The sequence below is a fragment of the Gorilla gorilla genome, chromosome 15 (genome assembly GCF_029281585.2).
Source record: "Gorilla gorilla gorilla isolate KB3781 chromosome 15, NHGRI_mGorGor1-v2.1_pri, whole genome shotgun sequence".
NCBI lineage: Eukaryota > Metazoa > Chordata > Mammalia > Primates > Hominidae > Gorilla > Gorilla gorilla.
The window spans coordinates 70,929,118-70,942,629 of record NC_073239.2 but is presented as its reverse complement, the minus strand read 5'-3'; the positions used below and the strand labels follow the sequence as shown (position 1 = coordinate 70,942,629).

The 13,512-nt window shown below is 38.8% G+C and overlaps 1 pseudogene; it reads left to right on the top strand.

Moving 5' to 3' along the window:
* The first annotated feature begins 11,576 nt into the window (after positions 1-11,576).
* Positions 11,577-12,572, top strand: LOC101127339 (ATP synthase subunit gamma, mitochondrial-like; annotated as a pseudogene).
* Positions 12,573-13,512: the final 940 nt, after the last annotated feature.

Below are 13,512 nucleotides of genomic sequence, written 5' to 3'. Positions count from 1 at the left end.
CCCAGGGAGCTCTTTGTGCCTCCCAATATTTTCATTTGCTTCCCAACCTCAAAACCAACCTGGACTTCATTCCTTCTTAATAGCATACACTCATCTGTGATCAAGTGATAATGGATGAAAGTGATTGCTAATCAGTAGTGTGCAGTAAAGGTGCACACTTTTTCACCCATAGAGGTGGGGAGAGATGAACATGGTTGTCTCTCACGAACTGCTGTGAGCTAGTTCCAGCACACCACTGGAATGATTTAAAATGTTGATTTTCAGGTAGCATATTACCATTCTAAATATGGCCTTGCAGAGACAGTGTCTCAACCACAAGTTATAGGGACTTCAGGCCATCTGCTCAGCTAGTGGAAGGAGATATTAGCAACAGGGAGGCCTGTGTACACTCTAGCCATACCTCAAAAGCAGTCACCTGCTTCCTCAGTGTCCAATCTAGCTCAGGAGCAGAAGGTATGACAGTTTAAAAGCTAGCATTCATTACTTTCCCTGGTTTCTAGGGTTCAAGAGTGTTCTTTTATGAGGATTACAGGCTTGTTCTTCATTGGTGTCAGCAGGTGTTTATGATGGCTGGAGCAGGAATGAGAATTGGGGTCTGGAATAAGCCTTGCTGTCTCTTGCCAGGATGCAAAATTTGCAGTGGAGATTAGACATATGTCTTGCTCATGCCCATATGCTACTCTTCTGGAATCTGAGGAGGAGGCCACATCATAACACAGGCAGGAATGTCTGCTGAGGGCTCAGTCCTGAGGCATGAGGGATTTCTAATTATCTCATGTAACTTCCACTGGCTCTTACTCTTGTATTCCTGAAAGCACAGGCCACAGAATTGGTCTCCTGGGAGTTATGTGATGTCCTATTTTAGTGAATAGTGTTGTAGTAATCATACCTCATACCGCTTAGTGGGGAGGGGAGTGAGTTGGTGGGAGTGGGGACAAATGGGAGGAAGCAGAGAAGAGGAGGAGAGCAGCAAGAGGCAAAACTTGGCCCTGCTGAGGGGGGCAACATGGCTGTGAGAGCAATTGCAACTTTGGAGAAGGTGTTTCTTTGCAATCTGATTTTATGGCTGTGTGCTTTGCAAGTAGATATAGTTCATTTGGGAACAAACTCTTTGAGGCTCAAGGTCATTTTTTTCAGTTGAAAAATAAAGAAGTCTGAGAAAGAGTTATACTTCAGAATGAATGTGATGGCTCATGCCTGTAATCCAGAACTTTGGGAGTCTGAGGTAGGAAGTTTCCTTGAGGCCAGGAGTTCGAGATCAGCCTGGACAAAATAGCGAGACCTTGTTTACAAAAACATGAAAACAAAAGATAAAGAATTACACTTCACTGCTTTTAGGGAGCTGATCACATAGTCAGGTTTTCATCCTTATGGGCAGCTGGAAGGATCGTGGCACTGCCAAAGAAGGAAAGGACCTAACCGTGGGCTGCGGTTGATTTTATACCAGTTACCCAATGCAGTGTTTCTTTTTCTGGGCAAATTCTAATTTATGGGACTGTTGTACTGTGTATAAATTGCACAGACATAGATGTCCATGAGCTGCCAGAGGTACTCATAGGATGATACTTGAAAGTCACACCCTTTCATCTGACGCTCTCAGGTGCAAATTTGCCCACACATGCATGCAGGCATGCAAATGTGTCAAAATAACACTAATATTTATAATAATACTTTGCAATTCTATACTGCCTTTCATCTGTACATCTCGGGGTACTTTGCAAGCATTCATTAATTCTCCCAACATTCCTCTGAGGAAGGTAAATATTATTATCCTCCTCTTTACAGATGAAGCAATTGAGTCAGATAAGTGATTTGCCTGAGGCTAGTTAGGGAGTGTGGGTGGAAGGCTGAGATTAAGAGCTCAGAGTTCCTAGAGATGTCCATTAGGGAAGAAACCCAGCAGTGAAAACACTGAGGGCGCTGTGGCGTGCAACACACTGGGGTGTTGCCAGGGGTCGCTTTTTCCTGTTAAATCTATCACCTTGGTAATAATAGCTACTACTTATTAGACATTTACTATGTTTGGGGTGCTTTACATATATCATTTCCTATGCTCATATAAAAACTAGAATTATCCCGTGGGACAGATAAGGAACTGAAATTTGCAGAGATTAAGTATCTTGTCCTAGATCACTTAGTTAATAAGTGCCTGGGCTGGAATTCAAACCCAGATCTGTTTGCTTCCCAAGACCGTGTTCTTGTCCCCAGCACATACCTCATGCTCCTTTGAAAATTGTAGGGAGGCACCTTTCTACCCTTCCAAGTCTCTTCCTTTAGTCTTTGAATCCTTATTTGTTCTAGCTGTCTACCATCAATTTCCTTGTCTTTGACAAAGTTTAAAGATTGATATTTACAGTATGTCTGATCTGAACAGATGAATTTTAAGCACAGGAAAGGGGAATCACTAAGGAAAGAGGCATAAATCATAAGTCAAGAGAGAAAACTTGAATTATTACTACTTTTTGCTTTACTTTGTGTTATTTTTGGTGAAATAAAACCACTCAGCATCCTTTATACAGAAAAGGAAATACCACAAAAACAGAATATGGATTCTTCAAGTAAAAAGCCAAAGGACTTAGAGAAACATGTAAGGTGAACTTAGTTTTCCTCTAATCTTCAGACTCCTCAGAGTTCTGCTGCTTTCAGGAGCTGAACTGAGCCCTAAGATTTTGATAACTCAGCTTTCCATCAAAATGGTGTATCTCATGGGCTGGGGTAGCCATGCAATTTGTGGAGTTGACAAAGGATTTCTAGAAAGATCTGGGAGCCTGTAGAATAATTGCTGATGTAGGAATAAGCTTGGGAAATGGTGCACCTCAGAGACATACCCAGTTGTGACATCATAGTCAGTGTGCAGGAGGTGGCCTGGCTCACCCTCTGCAGCAGCTCCTGGAGGGAGGATTCATAAGAACCAGCCTCAGGCCACCATTGCTTGGTTGAGAGTGTAGGGAGAAAGGTACAGGAAGGGGCTCCTAAGATTCAGCCAACTAAACCAAGGCAGATAGGATCCGCACCTTTTGGAATTAGACTCTGAGAACTTGGCTGTGTAGTTTGATTCATTTTGTAAGAAAGATAAGAAAAATCAAGTTTTAATCATGACTCATTTGAAACTGTATTTTTCTTGGAGAAGTGAGAACTAGCTTATAAAAATCAGTGATTATACAGGAATTTGAACCCAGATGACCTGTCTGTTTTGTTCAAATTCTTTTATAATTAGTATAGTTGTAATTCCAGTGCCCCTTCCCAGCCATCTCCTCTCCTCGCACAATTTATACACAGTTTCTACCATGTACATTTAAAAGCAAGTACATTTGAAAGCAAGACTTTAAAAAAAATGATTGATTACACATAGGTAGGACTTTCAGTGCTAAAATCCAGGAAGCCCCAGGCAAACTGGGATGAGTTGGTCACCCTAGTTCATGAGGATGTTAAACTGAAAAACCCAAGGTTTTAAGGCGTCCAATTGTTTGAAACACTCCAAACTGTTAACAGACACATCCCAAAATATCAACATAAGCCCACCCTCCACCCTGCCCCATGGAAGAAATTAGCACTACGCAAATTACGGGTAGCCATAACCACTGGAAAACCTTTAGCAAAAGTCCAACATTAAATTTTTGTCTATCTTTGAAGTCACAGAATAAGGATTCTGCTGGTGTTTTGGTTTTTAGTATGAAAAAGAAAAACAGGGCTGGGCGCCGTGGCTTACGCTTGTAATCCCAGCACTTTCGGAGGCCAAGGTGGGCAGATCACTTGAGGTCAGGAGTTTGAGACCAGCCTGGCCAACATGGTGAAATCCCGTCTCTACTAAAGGTATAAAAATTAGCTGGGCGTGGTGGCATGTAGTCCCAGCTACTCGGGAGGTTGAGGCAGGAGAATCGCTTGAACCCAGGAAGCAGAGGTTGCAGTGAGCCAAGATCATACCACTGCATTGCAGCTTGGGCAAAAGAGCGAGACTCCGTCTCAAAAAAAAAAAAAGAAAGAAAAAAGAGAAAAAAAGAAAGAGAAAAACAGAAAGACAAAAATCCCACAGTGTTCACATATAAACATTTTCAAAAGTGTTAAGTGGAGGCAGTCCTGGTAATAGGACTGTAATGGTAATTGGCGAGGCAGCAGGGCCTACACCTGCGTTGAATGAATGCAGGGATCTGCAGAAAGCCGAGAGTCCAGTGTGAAGTGGCCGGGCTGGGTGACGTGCTCCCATACTCCTGCTTAACCACATAATCATTAAAGAGCAGAAACCTCTCCTTGTAATCCTCTCCTATAGGACAGCAGGGAGTGTTAGCATATTTGGACTGCTTCACATTCCTTCTTGCCTACTTTTGAGAACATACTACGTTTTAAAACTTGTTGGTTTCTTTCAAGTTTTATTTGACCCTATGTAATTGCATTCCTGAAGGAATAACAGGCCCCCCTAGTGATTTACACCCTGTATTAAATGTCAGTTTTGAAGAGACACAGTTAACAGTTTGGTTTAACCTCCTGCCTTCCCTCTCTCTATTAGCTTAGACCTGAATTTGAGCTCCAGCTTTGAGAACTCTGAGGGAGGGATGAAAAGATAAAAAATGAGCTGAAGCAGCAGCAGTGTTGAAGGCAGCCTCTCAGCTCTTGCTCTTCTTACACCTTTTCCCTGAACATAAAGACACCCCCTTTTTTCTTTAGGTGATCTATACCTACTCTTTACTTCTATCCCAACATGGTGGTGAGGACAGTGAATCAGAACCACATTCTGGACTAATTGGGGTTCTATTTCATATTGCCACTCATTGCTCTGGCCCCAGGGACACTAGCAATGGCCATAAACCATGGTTCTACCTCAACCATGCAGTACCCAATAAGTAGTGGGTTTGATGAAACTGGGCAGAGGGAGGGGGGAAATATTTTAGTAATTTGCCTTATTTTATTTTATTTACATATTTAGTTGCTATAATGTTATTGTCTATTAAAATTTCATTTGCTCTGGTAGATTCACTGAAAATATATTTAACAATTGCTTAATTACCTGTTGTAATGGCATATTCCCTGTGTGTGTGTGTGTTTAAAACCCTGTGTTATAACCTGACAGGCAACATAAGCAATCATTACTTTCAGGAGTTCATATAAAAACATGAAACAAGAGATTCTGTGTTAAAAACAGTTGTCTACACAGAACACGCACTAAAGTCATCCTCTGCTCTGTTCACCCTTCCAGTTTTTCTCCGATGACCACAGTCTACAAGGCTTGATTAGAAATGGCTGCAACTTTATACTACGAAAGAATAAATTAGGAAGTAAGGGCAATTGTGCTCAATTTTCTGCCGATACAAAGAAGTGGTCTAGTGTCATCATGTCAGCACATGAGACCTTAATCCTCAACTCCCACTCAGGAGCCACTTATAAGCCATTAGCCAAGCCATTTACACTGGACCTCTGTGTCTAAAGGGAGAAAAATTAACCCTGACTTATGAGATGAGAACGTTTGGCTCTTTATGCGTGTACTTATTTTGATCTTATTTCCTAAATTATTTTAGGTAGTTTGTAAAATGGATAAAATATAAAAATGAAGAAATCAGGGCAAAGAGAAAATGAGGATAGGAGAAACAAGGGAATCTCAGACAAATGAGTACACATGAAAGATGTTGGCCAACTGTTGAAATGAAACACAGTCGTCATCGCTACCACTAATGCAACTAATAGCCACTGCTAAAATGGTATAGTTAACACAAGTGCTAGTACCATTACTATTGGAAACCATCGAGAATGACAATTATGGCTTGTGTTCCATTCCAAGTGATTCATATTTTCCAGTTGTCAGGTCCTGCAGAGATAGATCCTATCTCCCAGAAACAATAAAATTAAAAACTTGAAGTTCATCTTCCATTCACAAGTATCTATTTCCAATAGGCAGCTTTTACACTTGGTTATCATTTATAATTTTCTTAGTGGATTACTGTTATTAATACCATTGTTATTTTCATTATTATTCTTATTGTCAAAACTCTGATGACTATGGTGTAACACATAATATTAAAGTCTGCAGGCCAAATATATTATAACCATATTTTATAATGTTACAGAAGGAGCCTAAGACAATGATTTTGGTCTTCTTTTATTTAAATCATATCAGCGTAGAAAAAGACCATGATAATCTTCCTTGTTATCATGCACACTTGCGAAAATTCTCTCCAGAACAAGACACACTTTTTTATGAAATTTAAATTTTCACCAGGGAAAAATCCACTCATAACCACATTCATTATGAATGTGTACTCTAAGAAAGTCATCACTTGGAAATGAGAGAATCTATATCCAGTGCCAATAATTCCCAGACCCGTTTTTAAAACCTTCTGGCCCCAAAAACTACATTCTAATTAGCATCAGGCACAACTAACTGCCAGATATCAATATGTGTGTAACTACCCACATGGCTGAGATTGTGCACTGTGGAGGCATTGAGATCTGGGCTCAAATCCTTTCTCTTCTACCCTGTTTGTGGGACACATTACTTAACCTCTTGTAGCCTCAGTTGTCTTGTAGTAAAAATGGGGCTAAAGTAATAACTACAACTCATAAAGTTGTTGTAGGGATTGAATGAGATAATGTATGCTAAGAGGTTAATATAGTACGTGTGTGAGTGTGTCTGTGGGTTTGTGTATGTGTGTGTGTAGAGAGAGCACTGGAAAAGTGTCAGTTACCTCTATACATGCTATTTTCCTATCTAAAATTTAAAATTTAAGATAGGAAAAATTCAACTTCTAGGAATTTCTTATTTATTTATTTATCTATTTAATAAAAACATGTATTGCTTATATGGTAGGTACTGCTTTAAATATTTTTAAAGTTTACTTATTTAATCTTTATAAAATTTAAAAATTTTTTGTATTTTTTAGAGAAGGCTTTGTACCTCATTTGATGACTTATTTTGTGATATTGTAGAGCTGCTCATCAATGCCAGTGTTTCAGTCTCTTGGCCTTTGGAAGTTGAGGCATATATAAAACCACATATTAAGTGCCCTGGGCCAGTTTGGTATGTGATATGTAGAGTGAACCTATTGCTTTGTAAGGTGAATACTCATTATTTCCATTCTAAAATTCCAGATTGTCATATAATGGACTTTCTTAAAATTGTCTTTCTAGGGCAGGGTTAGCAGTTTGTGAAACTGATCGAAGCAATATTCTAAAATCTCTGCATCTGTTGTTTTAATTTGCATCTGATAGTGGTTGAGCATCACTTGGTGTGTTTATTTGGCAGAAAGGTTCCTCTTCCATCCTCTTCCAAAGGATGGGAATTATTTGCTCCCATCCTTTGCTCATTTTTTTATTGAATAGCTTGTCCTAACATTATTTATTAATTTAATTTAATTTAATTTAATTAATTAGTGTTATTATTTTAATATATTTTACAGGTTTATTATATTTATATATTTAAACATTTTAATTAGTAATAATCATTTAATATTTTAATATTATTGCTTGCAACAGTTATTTAACTGTTGATACTAATCCTTAATATATATCATATATAAGAATATATCTTATTGTATATAAAATATCTCTTATAAAAGTAATTACGTTCATTTTAGAAAATGCAGAAAAACAAAAGAAGAAAATATTTTTTCATATAATTTCCACAGCTAGGAATATCTTGATGACTATCCTTTTTAGTTCTTTTTCATGCAAATGTGTATGTATTTTTTAACATGTTTTATAATCTGACTCTTCTTATTAGCTATATATCTTGCACATGTTTCCATGTTACTACTTATCTACAATATAATTTTAGTTTCTGGATAGAATTCCATTATATTGCTGTACCATAATTTATTTAATAATCTATATTTAGACAATTTTGGCAATTTTTTAAAAAACTACTTTTGATGCAATTATATTATTTAATTAAAAAAAATTTTTTTTTACAGACAGGGTCTTTCTCTGTCATCCAGGCTGGATTGCAGCTGCATGATCATAGCTCACTGCAACTTCAAACTCCTGGGCTCAAGCAATCCTCCTGCCTCAGCCTCCTGAGTAGCTGGGACTACAGGTCTATACCACCATGTCCAGCTAATTGTTTTTTTCATATTTTTTTAGAGATATGGCCTTACTATGTTGTCTAGGCTTAATTACTTATCTAATATTTATCTCTTCTGTTAGACTCATGACTTTTACCCTTTCTGACTGCAGCTCAGGATAAGAAGTACATAGTAATCTGTGACCCAGCACTCACCTGTGTATCTGACATACGCATGTGACACACATATAAGTGGGAAAAAAGTCATGAAACAAAACTCACTTTCTGGTGATTTCTGTTCATTTCAATATCATTAAAGATTTTTTCTGGTCACAATCTACTAAATTATTTCATGATCCACAGATGAGCTTTTACCCTTAGTGTGAAAATCAGTGCCTAAGTCACTTGTTCCAGGGGAACAAAGGCTGCGCTTGGCACACAGGAGACATTAATGCATTTGTATTGAAGGAACAGCCTGTCTCGAAATCTTTCTGTTCATCCATGACGACTGGTTAAGCGGTATAATGTATGGTTACCTCTAAGGTAGAAGTAGACTTCAGAGTCTACCTGACTTCAGAAGTCAGACCGTAAGGGTTTAAATACTGGCTCTGCCATGTACTAGCTGGTGACCATATGTAACTTACTTGACCTCTCTGTGCCTCATTTTCCTCAACTATAAAATGAGGATAATAATAGTGCCTAACTCATGGGATTGTTACGAAGATTAAATAAGTAAATTTAAAAAATATTTAAAGCAGTACCTGCCATATAATAAGCAATATATATTTTTATTAAATAAGTAGATAAATAAATAAATAATAAGAAATTCCTAGAAGTTGAATGATTAGATAAAAGATACGTAAAAACTTAAGGCTTTTGAAATGTGTAGGTAAATACCACCCATCCCTCCCTCCTCTGCTTCCTGCAATATTTGAACCAGCTTTTATTCCTACCAGCAGTACAGACTTGTAGAAATGATATCCTGTGGTGATATTCCCTGTTTATCACTTACCTGAGGATGTTTGGGCTGGTTAAGAGTTAGAGTGGTAGTGACTCAAGTAGTGCAAGAAGAGAGGCCTCAGCCAGTTGCTCATGAAAAGAGGCATTGAGGGGATGCCTGTCGACACTGGACAGAACTCTCTGGCAGCATCAGGGTAGGTGAAACCTCAGGGGTACTTTGCAGAGGGAATGGGAGGATCTAGCAGATGCCAGGGCAGTAAGACTCACAGGCAAACACTCCTCTCCAGGGCACGTCTTTCTTACTGCCATAGTCGCTACTCTGCCACTTCTTGCTCTAAAATCCTGTCTCAAATCTGCAAGTAAATATCTAAATCCTATTTAGTCTGTGTAGATAGGTTGCTTTGTGAAAAGCAGGCGTCCTCCTGAACACACTCATGGACACATACACACAGCCTGTTGCTTTCTGTTTTAGTATTTGGAGAAATACGTATTCAATTCAAGTTCCAACTTGTCTGCCATGTCTCCCCTGTCAACTTCAGCCCAGGTGGATCTCTCTTTCCTCTGAGCTTTCACAGCAATTTTAGGCAGTACCACAGTATTTAGTACTTAATTATACACTGTCTGGTTCTGGAATTGTCTCAGGGTGTTAGTCGTTTCCCCCAACTATAGTGTAAGTTCTTTGAAATCAACTGCCATGTCATATTTCTTTTGGATCCCTCGTTGGCTTAGCATGTAGTAGGTCTTTAGTAAATGGCCAAAGATCAGTTGATTGATCCAAGTGTACATTGTGTGAGGTTTGCATTGAAATAAAATTACATCAAGAAAGATGTTTGTCATACTTTACAACTTTCATAAAATAAACTCAAAATGGAGCAAATATTAAAATATTTTAAAATCAAACAATAACACTACTAGAATAAAATATGTGTAAATTTATTTATAACAGTGGAATTAATGAAATGAGCCCAGCCTTTCTAAACAGAATGCAAGCCTGGAAGCCATTAGAAATGATGGATAAATTTGGTAACAAAAATTTTAAAACTTTTCTACGGCAGACTTCGTTAATTTATAAGGATCTTGTACAAATCAAGATGATGAACAACCCTTCGTCTCCCCAACCCAAAGTGTAAGGGGGTGAAAAATGGCTAAATTTTCTTTCCAGCCTTGTCCTTCACTCGTCTACAAAGGATCTTTCACCTCAACTGAGGATCTTGATCCTGCACCTTCTTCAAATTCTGTCTCCTTAGCTATGTCTTTCTCCTTTCTTCCCTTATCAATTTTCCTTTATGCTCTGAATCTTGAATATTCAAAAAGTAAGAGACTTTGTGGTAGTGTTTTAAGAAAAGAAGAGCTTTCTTTGAACTTACTGCAGTTGGCAGAAGTGTTAGCAAGTGACTTTCAGTAGGCATCCCAGCCACTTATGCCTTGGATATATCAGTGTCCAACACTGCATGGTTGTCAGTGGTTAATATCATTGGCTAAATGTTGTGTGGCTAACTTTTCCTGAGTAGTGTGCTTTACCCAAAAGTCAGTGTATTAGGTGCTCCACTGAAAAAGGCTATTATTATAACACCACAGCATGTAATTTTGGAAAACTTGGAATATCAGAAATCATATGCAACCCTTCATTTTAGGGTGAGAACTACAGCATATGCAAGAAAGAGAAAATCCTGTCAATTTTTAAATGTTTGCTTTCTAGTTTTATTTTTATTCGGAATAACAGAATCAAAACAGGAATGTGTGTTTTTTTTCTTATCGCCAAGAGAAAACTCAAGTCTTCCTAGTGTTACCAAGCAATTGAAAAAGAGCTACTGTTCATAGAGAAGATGCTCAAGACAGAGGTGAATAGATGAGCTCTGTTGGATGATGTTTTTGAGGATATTGTTAAGAAGGTTGGTGTATAAATAAGGAAGTCACTGAAATTGATCTAGGTTAATTTTAGTTTCTTTCAGAACCCATTAAAAAGCATCATTGTTTATCAAGTGGAAAGAAAAGTTGATAGAGAAAAGCTTATCTTTTATAGAGTATAAACTATTACAAAGAATAAGGAGGAATGAAAACTATCAGGTTAGAATACCTGAGAGTGTTCCCTTAGAAATGCCAAAGTCCTGACATTCTGATTATTTCAAAGAGCAATGAAAAGATATAAATGTACAAAAGTGGATGCCTTTGTTTTCCTTTGGGGATCCTTCAGTATATCCTGGAAAATGTAGTTTTCTCAAACCATTTTTATTCAGGAAATTTGGAAATTTTTTTTTTTTTTTTTTTTTTTTTGAGACAGGGTCTTGCTCTATCGCCCAGGCTGGAGTGCAATGGCGTGATCTCAGCTCACCGCAACCTCTGCCCCCTGGGTTCAAGTGATTCTCCTGCCTCAGCCTTGTGAGTAGCTGGGATTACAGGCATGCGCCACCATGCCCGGTTAATTTTGTATTTTTTTTAGCAGAGATGTGGTTTCTCCATGTTGGTCAGGCTGGTCTTGAACTCCCTACCTGAACTTCCAACCTCAGGTGATCCCCCCACTTCGGCCTCCCAAAGTACTGGGACTACAGGCATGGGCCACCGCACCTGGCCGGAAAATAATTTTTTAAAATCATAAATATCACCGACTTTCAGCAGGGCTGCGGCTACCATGTTCTCTCATGCGGGCATCACTGGGCTGTTGGCCTGGACCTTGCAGCCACAATGGATTCAAGTTTGAAATACAGCAACTTCGAAAGATGTTACCAAGCAACTAAAGTCCATCAAAAACATCCAGAAAATTACCAAGTCTATGCAAATGGTAGCAGCAGCAAAATACGCCCGAGCTGAGAGAGAGCTGAAACCAGCTTGAATATATGGATTGGGATCTTTGGCTCTGGAGAAGAAGCTGGTATCAAGGTGCCTGAAGACAACAAGAAACACCTCCTTATTGGTGTGTCCTCAGATCGAGGACTATGTGGCGCTATTCATTCCTCCATTGCTAAACAGATGAAAAGTGAGGTTGCTACACTAACAGCAGCTGGGAAAGAAGTTATGCTTGTTGGAATTGGTGACAAAATCAGGGGCATACTTTATAGGATGCATTCTGACCAGTTTCTGGTAGCATTAAAAGAAGTGAGAAGAAAGCCCCCTGCTTTTGGAGATGTGTCAGTCATTGCCCTTGAATTACTAAATTCTGGATATGAATTTGATGAAGGCTCCATCATCTTTAATCAGTTCAGGTCTGTCATCTCGTATAAGACTGAAGAAAAGCCCATCTTTTCCCTTAATACCATTGCAAGTGCCGAGAGCATGAGTATCTACTATAATATTGATGCTGATGTGCTGCAAAATTACCAGGAATACAATCTGGCCAACAGCATCTACTACTCTCTGAAGGAGTCCACCACTAGTGAGCAGAGTGCCAGGATGACAGCCATGGACAACACCAGCAAGAATGCCTCTGAGATGATTGACAAATTGACATTGACATTCAACTGTACCCGCCAAGCTGTCATCACAAAAGAGTTGACTGAAATTATCTTTGGTGCTGTAGCTCTGGATTAATGAAAATCAAGTTCCATCCTCAGACAAGGGGTAAAGAAGGAAAATTCAGCCAGCTGATTTTGTTTTTAGCTTACTGTTGTCTTTGTCAGAAGAAAGTGTTCCTCCATTGTTTTAATTACTGAAGACAGCAAGATATGTGTAAATTATTTTACAATAAACAACTTAAAATCATAAATATCACTTATCTTCATGCACTCGTATGCAAGTTGAAAGGCAGTATTTATATGGTACATTTTGTCTACAGATGTGGAGACTTTAAAAATAATAAAATCCCAATTTGCTGAAGAAACAGACACAGGCATGATGTGTCATGTGATGAGTCTCAGGTGAAACCTGGCAGTGACCCTACTAAATCCCAGGCCATTTTTCAAATGCCAAAGTGACTTTCTGGGCCACGGATTAGCCAGTCCCTTTAACGATTATTTTCATAGGGTTCCATTCATTTTGGTTAATGTAAACGCTCCATTATTTTTACTATTTGGAAGGTAGATATATTAATAAAAATTGAAATCTGATCTATCATCTCTATTTAAAAGTATTTAAAAATACTTCAATGTGGCATTCTGTCAATTGGAAGGTAAGTGGAATTCATGAAGCCCAAAGGGGAACAGGCTTCTGTTCCTGTGAAGGTCCACTAGCCTACAAGGCATGGAACAGAGGGACAGATGAGAGCCACCCATAGCACACAAGCCACAAAGCAAGGCTATGAGTTTTTTCAGGGAAAGTTCATTCTTACTTCAAATCAGAGCATGGTGGAACAGAAAAGACTCCTGCTGTTTAAGGATTTATACTCTGGCAAATGAGATACATATCTTGACAATAGTTAAATCTTTAAAAGGAACAGATACATTAAAAAATGGAATACAAACAATGGAAAGTGCTTGGTCGGGCGCGGTGGCTCACGCCTGTAATCCCAGCACTTTGGGAGGCCGAGGTGGGTGGATCACGAGGTCAGGAGATCGAGACCATGGTGAAACCCCGTCTCTACTAAAAATACAAAAAATTAGCCAGGCACAGTGGCGGGCACCTGTAGTCCCAGC